At 39.2% G+C, this 18,116-nt stretch overlaps 1 protein-coding gene and 1 non-coding gene across 10 annotated transcripts in view; one reads left to right on the top strand and one right to left on the bottom strand.

Moving 5' to 3' along the window:
- MAP7 (microtubule associated protein 7) overlaps positions 1 to 18,116 on the top strand; it is a 183,746-nt gene that overhangs the window by 47,393 nt on the left and 118,237 nt on the right. The window lies entirely within an intron of this gene.
- On the bottom strand, positions 9,232 to 9,338 carry LOC128586896 (U6 spliceosomal RNA). Its single transcript, XR_008380353.1, has one exon. It is a non-coding gene; the product is annotated as a U6 spliceosomal RNA (small nuclear RNA).

Below are 18,116 nucleotides of genomic sequence, written 5' to 3'. Positions count from 1 at the left end.
TTGTTTGCTAATACTTAACAACTGGATGTGTCTGTATTTCTTTGCTAGGGCTGCTGTAACAAAACGTCACAGACTAGGTGGCTTAAACAGCAGCAGATTATCTTCTCACAGTTCTGGAAGCAGGAAGGCCAAGATCAACACACGGGCAGGATTGGTTTCTTCTGGGGCTGCTCTCCGACTTGCAGATGGCTGTCTTTCTGTCTTGACACGATCTCTGTGCTGCCGTGTCTTAATCTTTATATAAGGACACCAGTCATCCTGGATTAGGGCCCACCCATGTGACCTCATCTTACCTTATTTACCTCCTTAAAGGCCCTACCTGCAAATATGCTCACATTCTGAGGTATAGTTTGGAGGGGGACACAATTCAGCCCATAACGTGGCCTGATTTTTATATTCCCTGTGTGTTGACTACTCCTAAAAATGTTACTGTGCTAAGCAGACTGGGGGTAAATGGTTTAGGCCAGTCCTGAACCTCCCATGTATTATTGCAGGAGAGTTAGGGGCTATTGGGAGAACAAGCATAATGTCCACTACAAGCCTGTGACACAGTTCCTTACCCTGAGTGAGTGTTCATTATCTGTTAGCTTGTTAGCTGCTGTTGTCATTATTTAAACATATAAGCTATTTTTAGCGCATAACTTTGGATTTTATCTTCATTGTAAGATCCATCCCTTAGTAATTAGCATTACATATATGTGTGTGTGTATATATGTATTTTTTTTTTTTTTTTTTTTTTTTTGAGACAGAGTCTCATTATGTTGCCCTTGGTAGAGTGCCATGGAGTCACAGCTCATAGCAACCTCCAACTCTTGGGCTTAAGCGATTCTCTTGCCTCAGCCTCCCAAGTAGCTGGGACTACAGGCACCCGCCATAAAGCCCAGCTATTTTTTGGTTGTAGTTGTCATTGTTGTTTGGCAGGCCCAGGCTGGATTCGAACCCACCGGCTCCAGTGTATGTGGCTGGCACCCTAGCTGCTGAGCCACAGGTGCCAAGCCCATTATATTTTGACTTTAACTCTCTTAATTTGTTGTATCATTTTTTATTGAATCTTGCTTTTACAATTTAAAATCTGAGAAGATTCTTAAAAGGTTATCTGTCTGAGCTTCCAGTAGGTATGGCATTTAAACCAGCCCGGACAATTGCTTAATCACACCTGGGAGCCTCCAGTACCTTTCCAGGGTACATCACCATACAGTCAAGCTGACATTTCATGCCCAAGGGAAGGGGCGGAAGGGTTGAAAAAGTTAGCCCAGGCCTAAAGGATATGTGGCATCTCGACCTAACTCTAGCATCCAAATTCTACTAGTACTACTGCATTAATTACCTACTGCTGTATTAACAAACCACTCTACAACTTATGGCCTAAAACAACAGCAATTTATCACTTTATTGATTCTGTAGTTTGGTTTGGCATATCTTCAGACTCATACATGGGGTTCACTGAGCTAGAGGGTCAGCTGTACAGAACTGTCTGTGATGGTCACAGCCTCTTGCTTGCCTAAAGGTTCATGGTGATTCTCAGCAGGGCATCTGTGTTCTTCCCCATGGGGCTTCTGGTCCTCTGGTAGGTTAGAGGCAGATTTTTTTTTTGGAGACAGAGTCTTACTATGTTATCCTTGGTAGAGTGGTATGGCATCACAGCTCACAGCAACTTCAAACTCTTGGGCTTAACCCTTCTCTTGCCTCAGCCTTCCGAGTAGCTGGGACTAGTAGTGGCGCCCGTCACAATGCCTGGCTTTTTTGTTGTTGCTGTTCTTGTTGCAGTTGTTATTGTTTAGCTGGGCTGGGCTGGGCTGGGTTCAAACCCGCCAGCCTTGGTGTATGTGGCTGGCACCATAACCATTGTGCTATGGGCGCCAAGCCTAGACACAGATTTATTGATGTCAGGGAGGCATTCCAGAAGAGTAAAAGCATAAGCTTTTACTTCCTAGCCTTGGAAGCTGCACAGGATTACTTCATCCTTGTACAGAACGTGGTTGAAGCATGTCACAAGGCCCCATCAAAGGCAAGGGCTAGAGAAAGAGACCCCACCTCCTAGTGTGAGGAGTGGCACAGTCAGAGGCAAAGGAGCCTGGACTCAGAGGCATGACTCATCAGGGGCTGTTACTGTAACAGTCTGCCATGGCTCATGTTCACTCACCCCAGATGCATCTGTGTGATAGTAATCTGTGTGAAATACTGGTGAGAAAGTATTTAGGCTTGTAAGTCAATATATATTCTGTTTTTTTCTCAGGATGTGCATATTTGTGGGTGCTTCTTTATACATTATGTTTAGTGAGGTTCTTTGCTGTACAAATAAATGACTGAAAAGATTAACATGTACATTTGCCAGGAGTTGTAAGATAAATCTTTCCTAAGTTGATTAAAATGTTACCTTTGATATTCTAGATGATTTCAAACATTCCTTACTTTATTTAGATGCATTTTCATTATGATATGTGACAATGGGGGGGGTCTATAATCAAAAGAGAGGTCAAATTTTAGCACTTCATATTTTCAAATGCAATGTACATACATGCATAGTTGTGTATAAACAGCCCTGATTTCAAAAGGCATAAGTATATAATAATAATATATATGTAATGTATATATTATATATATAAAATGTTTTTTATTTCCTTTATATCGACATTGCTCTGTAGATCAACCACCCAAGGAGAGTGTAACTCAGTGGTTTGTGGTATCTGTCTGCTCACACAACCTTGCGTCTCCTTCATTATCAAACTGTTCCCTCTTAGCTGGTATCGGGGACTCTGCCTTTCTTCCCAGTAACCTCCAAACATTCTCAATCCATTTCCTCTGTCCAGACTATAAAATGTCATACTCTCCCTCATTTCTCCCTCTGCGTATGTGTATACTACGTGACCTTTCATCTGTGGTGTCTATGGACACTTTGGCTTCACGTTCTTGGATCCAAAGGCTCTCAAGGAAATATTCCACCCATGATTTGATGCATAGTATTTGAGGCAGTGTGACAGTGTCAGTCCTCATGAATGTTGTTTCAAAGGCCCACTCTTAAGGAGCAAGGCATCTTTATCTCTTGACTAACTGCTTTTTTTCTAGTTAGTCTGTCTCCTGTCAAAATGACTTTGATCTTACATAAACACGACTTAATAATGAAGAAGCCCTAGGGATTAATGATAGTGTTAGTGCCTGTGAAAACTACTAGAGAGAGGATAATGACTATTTAAGGATTTTAAATTGTGTAAAAATATACATAACATAAAATTTACCATCCTAACACTTTTAAGTGTAAAATTCAGTTATCATTAAATATATTCCCATTGTTATTCCATCACAGGATTTTTTCTGTATAAATATTTCTATATTGCTTAGTCAGATTTCTCTGCAGAAAACCATATATCTTACCCCAAGGACAATGTAAGTAAAATGCATTTGCTGAAAGAGCACATAAATTCCAGATTTTATAATAAATAAAAGACTCAATATTATAACTGCTGCCAAATCCGTTTATTAAATCTGTCAGGATTCTAATTTAGCTACTGCATATCACACCGTCTGAATGCAGCCTTTGTTGTGGCAGATCCTTTTGTTTCCCATTTCTGTTTCCTACGTAACAGTCTATTTCTAGGCAGGAGGCAAGACTGAAGATACCTCAGCATTCTTGCTTCTACTGATTCTGCTGAAATAGGGTCTTTCCAGTTACCTTCAAAGTCATAGATTTCAACTTCTAACAAAAGAAGTGGTTTTATATCATGCAAATAAAAATGATAAAGTTTTAAGAACTTGAAAGATTTTAATTATTATTATTTTTTTTTTTGTAGAGACAGAGTCTCACTTTATGGCCCTCAGTAGAGTGCCATGGCATTACACAGCTCATAGCAACCTCCAACTCCTGGGCTTAAGCGATTCTCCTGCCTCAGCCTCTCGAGTAGCTGGGACTACAGGCGCCCACCACAACGCCCAGCTATTTTTTGGTTGCAGTTCAGCCGGGGCGGGGTTTGAACCTGCCACCCTCGGTATATGGGGCCGGCACCTTACCAACTGAGCCACAGGCGTCGCCCAAGATTTTAATTACTGATAACCTGAAAGGTGGGTACGTTGTACCACTGCCATTTTATAAGACTTGGAATTTAAAGCTCAGAGGTTAAATAACAGCCTTACGTTAGTAGAGCTGGGTTTCAACTCAGTTGCCTCATCGTAGAGTACTCCAGGTTGTTAGATAGGATCTAATGCCGTTCTTAGACTTATGGGGAGATAAAAGCACAGACGGGAAGATGGGGGCCAGCATGCCGCTGCAGCAAAGACTTCATGGCACATGTTTCAGAGTTTTGAGAAGTGAGTCCCAATGAGAATAATATGATGCTGAGTTTTCAATAGGTTTCATAGGAATCACTCTGTAAAACTTTCTTGAGATAATTACTGTAATATAGAATTGTGACTTTTAAGGGCAAGGGTTTTGCTGACAAGAAGTTTCTTAGTTCCCCTTATTCAAATGTTTCTTTTAGAATTGAAGGTAGAGATTGCCTTCAGGTTATTTCTTGGCACTATTAAGTAATAACAGTTTTCAGCTTTGTGTGATTTTATTCAAAAGCTTTTTTAATCCTTTTTTTTTTTTTTCAAAAACAAGTTTTGGTTTTAGAATATAGCAGTAAGATCTGTGAATTGTATATAACAAAATTATAGAAATGTGTGTGCAATATTTTCTGTTCAGTGGTGTTTTTTCTTTCCAAGTAAGGTAGGCATTAAGTTATTTGATAATGCTGTGACGGGCTTTAATGTAAGCTACTTCCTTTGCTCTTATCTGAGAATGGGATAAAAACATCATTTGCCATTTCTTTCTCTCTCTTGGTTTTCTGAAAAAATTCTTGTATCTAACAAGATTAAGATACGTAATTTTATTGTCATTGCTTTTCTGGATCATATTTTATCTTTCTTGCATGAAATATTGCTGTTTATACTGTAATTGTGAAATGAGTTAAATCCATTATTCATCTTAATGATTTCTTTTCACTCCCACTTGATTGGATCTTCCATTTTTTCAAATGAAAAAATTCAGACAAAGGAAAAATATAAATGCCTTTACCCAATTTCCCAAAGGAAAAAATAGAGCTAGAATTACATGTATTTTTAAATCTTAAGAACTTTTGCAACACATGATACTTATTTGAAAGGAAGTGATTCTTTTTTTCTTCATTAGAAGATTGGAGGGGTTAGTACATAGTCCCAGGAGTTTCAAGTAAAATGAATATAAACTTCAAGTTCAGTAATGCTTAGTAGCCTATGTAAAGACATTAGGTACAGTTCCTGACGTGGAGATTTTGTGTTTCATATTACTGGAGCTAAAGACCATAAAGGAAATGATTGCATACGTGTTATGTTTATTGCCTATAATACATGTTTTTCACAGTGTCTTGCATTATAGCTATTTGTTTACATGTCCTAAAACCTTCTCCTTTCAGAACATAAACTAGGGTTAGGGTTAAGGTTAAATATTTCCCTAGCAACTTGGCCTAATGTTGAGAATATAGATGATTAATTACATAGAAGCTCTGGTGATTATTTAATATATACAATGAATGCATTTATAGCATAATTATTCTACTATTTTCCCATTAATGCCATTCTTTCTGGCCAGAATCTGAAGCCAAATGGAGAAGATTACAGGAGCATCATTTTAGTGTACTTGGGTTTTGGTTCATTTCTGTATTTAAATCTAGGATTTCCATTCAGTCAATATAATCCACTAAATGACTTTGAAAATAAGAGAGGAGAGATTATATTAAAGCTCAACTTTTATTGTCTGTTTCATTCTTCCACTTTTTCCTTATGGATGATGGCAACTTTGCACAGGCACTTGTTGAAGTTAGCTCACCAGGTGGTTGTTTTTCATCTGTGCTCATGTGTGAGTAGGGGCTGGCCACTCTCTGAAGTAGTTGTCGTGATAAACTGGGCGATGCCATGTAATAGACTGGGTTCAGGCACCACGGGGTGGGGGGGAATCTGGGTCACTACTCATAAACAGCTTTGTCCTAGGAACAAGAGGCTTGCTTGCTGGTTGTCATCTGTCTTTGCACAAACAGCTCATCCTGGCGCTTGAAATCATCGCCATAAATTGGGTCAGGTATTAGATTGAATATGAAATTGCCCTATTTGACCATTTTGGGGGCCTAACACGACAATTTAGTATTATCCACTTTAACATAAAGTACCATGAAGGAAATCTGGTTACATTTTAGGCTCTTATTTTATAATTTTTAAGTCTTTTTAAAGTTAAAATACTACCTATTTTTTAAAAAGGTTCAATAGTCTATGAAATTTTATATATTTAACACTTCACTTTCACAGGTTTTATTATTACAGGTAAAAATGACATAGGAGGGTAGAGATGGTTTCAGATAAAATTAAAATACAAATATATCACAAAGTCATTACATTACATTATTACTAACATTACTTTGTGATTTATTACTAATGTGATATATTATATTACATTATTACTAACATTACTTTGTGAATGTTACTATTACATTATTACTAACTATAGTAATAATGCCAGAAGTCTTTGTTGTATAAAGTAAGCCCCTAACACTCTAGGAGGCTGAGGAAGGTGGGTTGCTTGAGCTCAGGAGTTCAAGACCAGCCTGAGCAAGAATGAGCTCCCATCTCTAAAAATAGCCAGACATTGGGTGGCGCCTGTGGCTCAGTGAGTAGAGCGCCGGCCCCATATGCTGAGGGTGGCGGGTTCAAACCCAGCCCTGGCTGAACTGCAACCAAGAAATAGCCCAGCGTTGTGGCAGGCGCCTGTGGTCCCAGCTGCTTGGGAGGCTGAGGCAGGAGAATCGCAGAAGCCCAAGAGCTAGTGGTTGCTGTGAGTCCTGTGACATCATGGCACTCTACTGAAGGCGGTAAAGTGAGACTCTGTCTCTACAAAAAAAAAAAATAGCCAGGCATTGTGGTGTCAGCTGTAGTCCCAGCTGTTCATTAGACTGAGGCAGGACTGGGCCCAGGAGTTTGAGGTTACTGTGAGCTATGACGCCATGGCCCTCTACCAGGAGTTTGAGGTTACTGTGAGCTATGTCGCCATGGCCCTCTACCAAGGATGACAGAATAAGACTCTGTCTCAATGGCTCAGTGCCCGTAGCACAGTGGTTATGGCGCCAGCCACATGCACCAAAGCTGGTGGGTTCGATCAGGGCCCAGCCCAGCTAAACGACAATGACAACTGCAACAACAAAAAAAAGCCGGGCTTTGTGGCGGGCACCTATAGTCCCAGCTACTCAAGAGGTTGAGGCAAGAGAATCACGTGAGCCCAAGAGTTTGAGGTTGCTGTGAGCTATAATGCCAAGGCACTTTACTGAGGGTGACAAAGTAAGACTCTGACTCAAAAAAAAAAAAAAAAAAAAGCCTCTGAAAGAGGAGTGGTTATAGGGAGAAGGAAGCAGGATGCTTAGGGAATAAGGCAAGTGCTCCAGAGGCAGTGTAGAATGAGGGTCTCCAATCAAGGCCTGTCAGGCAGACCTTTATGCAGTAAGATGGGACTGCAGGCCTGCACTGCACTGCTGCTGGGAGTAGCCTTAGACCAGGCATCCTCAAACTGCGGCCCGCGGGCCACATGAAGCCGTGTGAATTGTATTTGTTCCCGTTTTGTTTTTTACTTCAAAATAAGATATGTGCAGTGTGCATAGGAATTTGTTCATAGTTTTTTTTTTTTTTTAAACTATAGTCCGGCCCTCCAACAGTCTGAGGGACAGTGAATTGGACCCCTGTTTAAAAAGTTTGAGGACGCCTGCCTTAGACTGAGGTTGCCTCACCCTCCAAGCAGCACTGGTGGGTGTCTGGGGAGAGTGAGGCACTTACCCCTGAAGGATCATGCTCTTTGCTGAAATCAGGTCCCTGAGGAATTTAGTTTTCACTTTGCTATTAGAGAAGTATAGTTGAACCTTGAACAACACGTGTCTGAACTGCATGGGTCCATTTATACACAGATTTTTCTATCCCAAATGTATATCAAAATACAGTATTTGCGGGATGTGAAACCTACCTATATGGAAAGGTCAGCTTAGCTTTTCCTTTATGTAGGTTGTGCAGGGCCGGCCGGGGGACTTGAGTAGGCACTGATTTTGTCATACTCAGGTCTGAGGTCCTGAAACCAGTCCCCCACACATACAATACAAGTAAGTATCTGAAAGAAACAATTCCTGCCATGGCTGGTATTAATGAATTATAGTCAACTTAATAATTAGGGTGAAAAAAATAACTCATCAGATTAGTGGTTTGGATGTGGAGGAATTACTGAAAAAGGAGGGAATGACTTTCCTTGAGACTGATTGTGTTTGCCTTTTACAGTATACAAAGGTTAAGTTTAATTAACTAAGGCCATACTGTCATTTAGCATATTTATGTCATTTAGTATATTTATGTCATTAAAATAAGATGTAAGGATAATTAAATTTTCATTGGATCTCCTATTTCACATAACTATATTAGTATGATAGGATTTTATCTAGCTGCTTAAGAAAATCTTCCCAATGGCTTTTACATGGGATATTCTTGAATCTTACAGTGATTTTCTGTTCTTCGCTCTTTAGGTTGCTTTTGTCACTTCTATTTTGAAAGGAGAACTTAATAACTATAGGATTCATAATTACAGCATGTGATTGTTGAAGGCTTACTGGCTAGTGTATTTTTGTTGTGACTTTCCATGTAAGTATAGAAAGATTTTTATTCTTTACTAACTAAACTCACTAGGCAATCTTCTGCCAGCTTATGGGGGAAAAAATAGGCCTGGAAGTGAAATCCTATGTCTCTGTTGGCTGTCTCCAATTCAGAAGTGGCTTGTGAATCTATGGTGTAACTGTTGTTCCCACAAGTTTGGTGCCATGAGCCCGCTGTTCTCATCCTTACAAAGGGCTGTGTTGTTGCCTTGGCAACTCTGAGATGGTTTTCACAACAATAATACAGGAAATGGATTTAAAATCTTCAGATGAGAAAATTGGCAGAGAGAACTACACTTTATTTGGCTCTTAGTTAAAAACATGCCATTTTAGTTGAGGGTATCATTTTTTATTATTATTAAATCATAGCTGTGTACATTAATGCAATCATGGGCCACCATGCACTGGTTTTATATACAATTTGACATATTTTCATCACACTGGTTAACATAGCCTTCCTGGCATTTTCTTAGTTTTTGTGTTAAGACATTTATATTCTACATTTAGTAAGTTTCACATGTACCCTTGTAAGATGCAACATAGGTGTGATAAAAATATGGAACACTTCATGAATTTGCGTATCATCCTTGCTCAGGGGCCATGCTAATCTTCTCTGTATCATTCCAATTTTAGTATATTTGCTGCCGAAGCGAGCACTGAGAGTATCATTTGTTTAGTTTTAAATCATATGTTATTCTGAAATAAATGTGAAACTCCAGAGATTTCAGGTTTGACTAAACACTGCCATATCCTGTAGTCACAAATCAGCTTCTCTTCCTCTTGATATCTATAGCTCTCTTAAGAATCCTTTAAATTCTATATCATCTTCAATTTCAGTACTTTGTTTTTCTTTCCTCTGGAGACGAATTCTTCCTTCCCTATTCCCACCACTATCCATTGCTCATTTATTTTCCTTATAATCTTAACAGTCATGGACCAATAGTGGGGTCAGTGGCTGACCCCAGCGGTGGTTTGTTTTTGTACGTTCAGCTGTTCCCCTTAACTAGATGTGCAAAAACTCCTTTGGTGGGGTCACTTCCGCAGGGTGCTCAAGAAGTTCTGCTGGGATGCCCCCCACTCCCGCTCTGCCTGCACATCCCCGGAGTGTTGGCATCTCGAAAAGTCGGTTACCCTACAGCATTTACCTTCATCCATGGATGAAGACAGGAAACTGCCAGTGAGGGTCTGTCTGAAGGTTCATCAAGGTCCTCAGTATTAGAAACCTGATGTTACAGAGCATTATAATGATTAATGACATAAGAATTCTTTCGAATATACTGTTGCCAAATTAAATAGTATAAAGAAGTAAAATGAAGTTATAGGCTTAGGCAGGAGTGGAAAAGAAAAGGAAAGAATCATCAGTATTAGGCATAAAAGGACAGATGTTAACCAGGCATTTGCTGGCTGATGACAAAAGAAACATACTTTTTTCTACTTGAAGATTCATGAGTTGCTTTCCAAGATACAGAGAATTTATATATATTTTATCCGACAACTCCCTACCTGTCAGTATAACATGCATTGATTTCCCCTCCTCACAAGTGGTGGGATGAATTCTGAAATTTCACTACAACAATATAATCAGCCTACCCCTGGAAAGGAGAGATATGGCCTTAATTTGGAACCAGCCACTTCTGGTGTTTATCAGGGAGATTATCACCTACTAGAGTTTCTCTGTTCCCATTAGAATCAGCTTGGCATAGTAGGATGAACCTGTAGTCTCAACTACTTGGGAGGCTGAGGCAGGAAGATCCCTTGAGCCTGAGAGTTCAAGGCCAGCCTGAGCAGCATGGCAAGACCCTCATTTCTAAAAATAAAAGGAAAAAAACCATATAGATAGTAAGGGTCAAAATCTGTTGCTTGACTAGAAGACACACCCTATTATATTTTCAAAGCAAAAGTAGAATTTTGTGTTAGTGATTTTTTTTTCTTATAGCATATTGTCTTCATAAAATAACATAATGTAAAAACATTGTTTGCTTCTGCTGGATTTGATACCCCCCCCCCAAAAAAAAAAACAACTTTCTGGAAGGACTGCCAAAATAATTCATTATCACCTTCAAACTTTAAAAAGTAAATAAAAATGTGAAAGATGTTAATATTTAGCATATAGTTTTTCCCCAAAGTGAAAAAGCTTATTTAGGAATACTATCTAGAAACTACTTAAAAACTTTTTAAAGTGCTAAGGCGGAGCAAGATGGCAGCCGAGTAACAGCTTCCTTGCATCTGGGCACCGTGAGTCTGGGGAGATAGGACTCCAGGCATCTCTGGCTGGTGGGAACTGCTTATCATCACTCCTATGAGGATACAGGAAGTCAGTGAGAGACTTCTGGACCCCAAGAGGAGGACTAAAACAGTGGAAAACCGGCAAGTGGTCGCGTGTGTTCAATCCGTCTAAACCCGCCCACAACTGTAAGTTCAGTAGCAGCGAGACTGCAAACCAGAAAGGCCTTACCTGTGAACTGTTTTGATGTCCTTGGACTTGGCACTGAGTTGAACTGCCTTGGGGAAGGCCTGAGCGGGAGTGCAGAGAACTTTGGCCGTTGTCTGGGGCCCCAGTCTGAGCCGCTGAGCCAGACGGAGCTAATAGTGTTTGGCGGTGGGTGACACGGATCCATTGTCAGTGATCTGCCCCGGCAAGCTCCGCCCTCAGGGTCGCAGAGCTAGAAACGGGTGGGAGCTGGTAACCCAGCAACCAAGTAGCCTAAGGGTGGGGTCTGAGCCGCCTTGCAGACCTAACCCTCAGGGGCAGAGTGAGACCGGTTTTGGCACACTGGGTAAGTGGATAGCCACTTCAGCAGTGATTCCAGCGAGAAAGCTGGGAAAGCTTCTGCTCAGCAAGTTTACAAGTTCAAAGTGCCTTTTAAGTAGGCTGAAGAGAGATTTAGGGTGTCTACCTGCTGGGATTTGAGAAATCAGCAGCCTCCAGTCGTATCAGAACTGTGACTAACATCTCATACCCCAGAAGACCACGTGTTGCCCAGACAATATTCAATAACATATACAAACTGCTTTCTTTTTGGTTGTGTATTTTTTTCTTTTCTTTTTTTTTTTTTGTTTGGTTGTTTTTTTTGTTTATTTATCTTGACGTTGCTGATGTTCTTTTGTTTTTTTAATTTCAATCTTTTCCATACAGATCCCTTTTTCTCAATTTTCCTAGTTTAATCATAATTTCCCATTGCTGCCTTTTTTAATAACTTCAACTTCATTTTTGCTAGTGTTTCTACCGATATCATTTGGTTTTTCACCCAATTTTATCCCCGTAAAGTTTTCTGTTTGCTTGTTTTGGTTTGATTTATAGCTTTTTTGTCTTTCCTCTCTACTTGGTGGAGGTGGGGTACTATGTCCGATCAGGTTAGCAAAGAGCTGCTGACCTCAAGGGAACCACACAACTGGGCATCCCCAGAAGGTGGGGTTTTTTAAGGTTGTGTCAAAGTACCCTACTGTACACCTATATTGCCCTGTCTTCCTCTTTCTGTGCCTCTCTTCTTTTTGTCAATATTCCTTATACCCACCCCCTCTCCTTTCTCTATCTTTCTTTTTTTCTTATCACTCGGTCCTCCTTTCTTTCATCCCCTTTTTTTGCTCTTCAACCTTCTCATCCTTCTGGTCCTGTAACCCTTAGTCCACAGGCACAAGAACTTAAAGAACAAGAGGAAGTGAAAGGAAAATTAGGGCAAGGAAACAGATAAAAGAAATCACTCATGAGGAAGAATCAGCAGAAAACTCCAGGCAACATGAAGAACCAGTCTAGAACAACCCCACCAAGGGACCATGAGATAGCTACTGCAGATGATTCCACCAGTATAGAAATGTTAGGAATGACAGAAAGGGAATTTAGATTACACATGTTGAAAACAATGAAAGAAATGATGGAAACAATGAAGGAAATTGCTAATAAAGTGGAAAATAACCAAAAGGAAATCTAAAAACAGAATCAAATCAGAGATGAACGATATGAAGAATATAAAAAGGATATAGCAGAGCTGAAGGAACTGAAACAGTCAATCAGGGAACTTAAAGATGCAATGGAAAGTATCAGCAACAGGTTAGACCATGCAGAAGAAAGAATTTCAGAGGTAGAAGACAAAGTGTTTGAGATAACTCAGACAGTAAAAGAGGCAGAAAAGAAGAGAGAGAAAGCAGAACGTTCACTGTCAGAATTATGGGACTTTATGAAGCGTTCCAACATACGAGATATAGGAATTCCAGAAAGGGAAGAAGAATGCCCCAGAGGAATGGAAGCCATACTAGAGAATATTATAAAAGAAAATTTCCCAAACATCACCAAAGATTCTGACACACTGCTTTCAGAGGGATATTGGACCCCGGGTCGCCTCAACTCTAACCGAGCTTCTCCAAGACACATTGTGATGAACCTGTCCAAAGTCAAGACAAAAGAAAAGATTCTGCAAGCTGCCAGGAGTAAGTGCCAGTTGACCTACAGGGGCAAATCCATCAGAGTGACCGCAGACTTCTCTAATGAAACTTCCAAGCAAGAAGACAATGGTCATCTACCTTTAATCTACTTAAACAGAACAATTTTCAGCCCAGAATTCTGTACCCTGCCAAGCTAAGCTTCAAAATTGACGGAGAAATCAAATCATTTACGGATATACAAACATTGAGGAAATTCGTCAAAACAAGACCAGCTCTACAGGAAATACTTCAACCTGTTCTGCACACTGACCACCACAATGGATCAGAAGCAAAATAAGAACTCAGAAATCAAAGGACAGAACCTAACCTCCACACTGATGCAAAAGATAAAACTAAGCAATGGACTCTCACCAAATAAGACGAATAGAATACTACCACACTTATCAATTATCTCAATAAATGTTAATGGCTTGAATTCCCCACTGAAGAGACATAGATTGGCTGACTGGATTAAAAAACACAAGCCATCCATTTGCTGTCTGCAAGAAACACACCTGGCCTCAAAAGACAAATTAAAGCTCCGAGTCAAGGGTTGGAAGACAATTTTTCAGGCAAATGGAATTCAGAAGAAAAGAGGAGTTGCAATCTTATTTTCAGATACATGTGGATTTAAAGCAACTAAAGTCAAAAAAGACAAAGATGGTCACTTTATATTGGTCAAGGGAAAACTACAACAAGAAGACATTTCAATTCTAAATATTTATGCACCCAATTTAAATGCTCCCAGATTCTTGAAGCAGACCTTACTCAGTCTGAGCAATATGATATCTGATAATACCATCATAACAGGGGACTTTAACACACCTCTTACAGAGCTGGACAGATCCTCTAAACAGAAATTAAACAAAGATATAAGAGATTTAAATGAGACCCTAGAACAACTATGCTTGATAGACGCATATAGAACACTCCACCCCAAAGATAAAGAATATACATTCTTCTCATCACCTCATGGAACATTCTCCAAAATTGATCATATCCTGGGACACAAAACAAATATCAACAGAATCAAAAGAATTGAAATTTTACCTTGTATCTTCTCAGACCATAAGGCACTAAAGGTGGAACTCAACTCTAACAAAAATGCTCAACCCCACCCAAAGGCATGGAAATTAAACAATCTTCTGTTGAATAACAGATGGGTGAAGGAAGAAATAAAACAGGAGATCATTAACTTCCTTGAGCATAACAACAATGAAGACACAAGCTACCAAAACCTGTGGGATACTGCAAAAGCAGTTTTGAGAGGAAAATTCATCGCTTTAGATGCCTACATTCGAAAAACAGAAAGAGAGCACATCAACAATCTCACAAGAGATCTTATGGAAATGGAAAAAGAAGAACAATCTAAGCCTAAACTCAGTAGAAGAAAAGAAATATCCAAAATCAAATCAATGAAATTGAAAACAAAAGAATCATTCAGAAAATTAATGAAACAAGGAGTTGGTTTTTTGAAAAAATAAATAAAATAGATAAACCATTGGCCAGACTAACTAGAAATAGAAAAGTAAAATCTCTAATAACCTCAATCAGAAACGATAAAGGGGAAATAACAACTGATCCCACAGAGATACAAGAGATCATCTCTGAATACTACCAGAAACTCTATGCCCAGAAATTTGACAATGTGAAGGAAATGGATCAATATTTGGAATCACACCCTCTCCCTAGACTCAGCCAGGAAGAAATAGACCTCCTGAACAGACCAGTTTCAAGCACTGAGATCAAAGAAACAATAAAAAAGCTTCCAACTAAAAAATGCCCTGGCCCAGATGGCTTCACTCCAGAATTCTATCAAACCTTCAAGGAAGAGCTTATTCCTGTACTGCAGAAATTATTCCAAAAAACTGAGGAAGAAGGAATCTTCCCCAACACATTCTATGAAGCAAACATCACCCTGATACCAAAACCAGGAAAAGACCCAAACAAAAAGGAGAATTTCAGACCAATCTCACTCATGAATATAGATGGAAAAATTCTCAACAAAATCCTAGCCAATAGATTACAGCTTATCATCAAAAAAGTCATTCATCATGATCAAGTAGGCTTCATCCCAGGGATGCAAGGCTGGTTTAACATACGCAAGTCCATAAACGTTATCCACCATATTAACAGAGGCAAAAATAAAGATCACATGATCCTCTCAATAGATGCAGAAAAAGCATTTGATAAAATCCAGCATCCTTTTCTAATTAGAACACTGAAGAGTATAGGCATAGGTGGCACATTTCTAAAACTGATTGAAGCTATCTATGACAAACCCACAGCCAATATTTTACTGAATGGAGTAAAACTGAAAGCTTTTCCTCTTAGAACTGGAACCAGACAAGGTTGTCCTCTGTCACCTTTACTATTCAACATAGTGCTGGAAGTTCTAGCCAATACAATTAGGCAAGACAAGGAAATAAAGGGAATCCAAATGGGAGCAGAGGAGGTCGAACTCTCCCTCTTGGCTGATGACATGATCTTATACTTAGAGAACCCCAAAGACTCAACCACAAGACTCCTAGAAGTCATCAAAAAATACAGTAATGTTTCAGGATATAAAATCAATGTCCACAAGTCAGTAGCCTTTGTATACACCAATAACAGTCAAGATGAGAAGCTAATTAAGGACACAACTCCCTTCACCATAGTTTCAAAGAAAATGAAATACCTAGGAATATACCTAACGAAGGAGGTGAAGGACCTCTATAAAGAAAACTATGAACTCCTCAGAAAGGAAATAGCAGAGGATATTAACAAATGGAAGAACATACCATGCTCATCGATGGGAAGAATCAACATTGTTAAAATGTCTATACTTCCCAAAGCAATCTACCTATTCAATGCCATTCCTATCAAAATACCAACATCGTACTTTCAAGATGTGGAAAAAATGATTCTGCGTTTTGTATGGAACCGGAAAAAACCCCGTATAGCTAAGGCAGTTCTCTATAACAAAAATAAAGCTGGGGGCATCAGCATACCAGATTTTAGTCTGTACTACAAAGCCATAGTGGTCAAGACAGCATGGTACTGGCACAAAAACAGAGACAGAGACACTTGGAATCGAATTGAAAACCAAGAAATGAAACTAACATCTTAGAACCACCTAATCTTCGATAAACCAAGAACTTACCTTGGGGGAAAGACTCCCTATTCAATAAATGGTGTTGGGAGAACTGGATGTCTACATGTAAAAGACTGAAACTGGACCCACACCTTTCCCCACTCACAAAAATTTTTTCAAGATGGATAAAGGACTTAAATTTAAGGCATGAAACAATAAAAATGCTCAAAGAAAGCATAGGAAAAACACTGGAAGTTATTGGCCTGGGGGAAGACTTCACGAAGAAGACTGGCATGGCAATTGCAACAACAAAAAAAAATAAACAAATGGGACTTCATTAAACTGAAAAGCTTCTGTACAGCTAAGGACACAATAACCAAAGCAAAGAGACAACCTACACAATGGGAAAGGATATTTGCATATTTTCAATCAGACAAAAGCTTGATAACCAGTATCTATAGAGAACTCAAATTAATCCACATGAAAAAAGCCAACAATCCCTTATATCAATGGGCAAGAGACCTGAATAGAACTTTCTCTAAAGACGACAGACGAATGGCTAACAAACACATGAAAAAATGTTCATCATCTCTATATATTAGAGAAATGCAAATCAAAACAACCCTGAGATATCATCTAACCCCAGTGAGAATGGCCCACATCACAAAATCTCAAAACTGCAGATGCTGGCGTGGATGTGGAGAGAAGGGAACACTTTTACACTGCTGGTGGGACTGCAAACTAGTACAACCTTTCTGGAAGGAAGTATGGAGAAACCTCAAAGCACTCAACCTAGACCTCCCATTCGATCCTGCAATCCCATTACTGGGCATCTACCCAGAAGGAAAAAAATCCTTTTATCATAAGGACACTTGTACTAGACTGTTTATTGCAGCTCAATTTACCATTGCCAAAATGTGGAAACAGCCTAAATGCCCACCAACCCAGGAATGGATTAACAAGCTGTGGTATATGTATACCATGGAATACTATTCAGCCATTAAAAAAAATGGAGACTTTACATCCTTCGTATTAACCTGGATGGACGTGGAAGACATTATTCTTAGTAAAGCATCACAAAAATGGAGAAGCATGAATCCTATGTAGTCAATCTTGATATGAGGACAATTAATGACAATTAAGGTTATTGGAGGGGGAAGCAGAAAGAGGGATGGAGGGAGGAGGGTGGGGCCTTAGTGCGTGTCACACTTTATAGGGGCAAGACATGATTGCAAGAGGGACTTTACCTAACAATTGCAATCAGTGTAACTGGCTTATTGTACCCTCAATGAATCCCCAACAATAAAAAAAAAAAAAAACAAAAAAAAAACAACTTTTTAAAATGCTTTTGTAAATGAAATCACAGTTACAGGCAAATATGAACATAATGTCAAAGTAAATAAAATGTAAGATGCCCTTTCTCAAGCCATATCTTTTTGAGGGTTTTTTGGAAGGGTAAAGGGAGGGGCAGCTTTCTTCCCAGAAAAAGCATGCTTCTTCACTGAGGACTTTGAGCTCTGCGTTAGCAAATAAAGTGAGCACCCAAATTAGCGGTCCAACTTCAAGCATCTTTCCTGCCTTCACTAGCAACTAAAGAGCAAAAAACTGTGAGCAGAAATTGTCCCCAGGCATCTCTTACTTGATACTGTCTAAAATATTAGAAATATTACATGCATGTTTCTGATGAAGAAAAGTAATATCTATTTAGAAAATAAAAAAAAATTAAAATTGTTTTTAAATCGTCTATAATCCCACCCCTCTGTATAACTATGTTAACATTTTGGTGTCTATTATTCTGGTCTTTTAAAATTCTGCATATATGTTTTTGTTTTTACAAAGTTAGGATATCATTTCATGTAGGGTTTTACAACCTGTTTTCTTTCCATTTCACATTATACTCTACTTTTAGAAGAGTATTTCAAACTAGTTATGTATTCTCTTAC

The sequence above is a fragment of the Nycticebus coucang genome, chromosome 5 (genome assembly GCF_027406575.1).
Source record: "Nycticebus coucang isolate mNycCou1 chromosome 5, mNycCou1.pri, whole genome shotgun sequence".
In the NCBI taxonomy this organism is placed as follows: Eukaryota; Metazoa; Chordata; class Mammalia; order Primates; family Lorisidae; genus Nycticebus; species Nycticebus coucang.
Note: the sequence above shows the minus strand (reverse complement) of the source record. Positions and strands in the feature narration are given on the sequence as shown.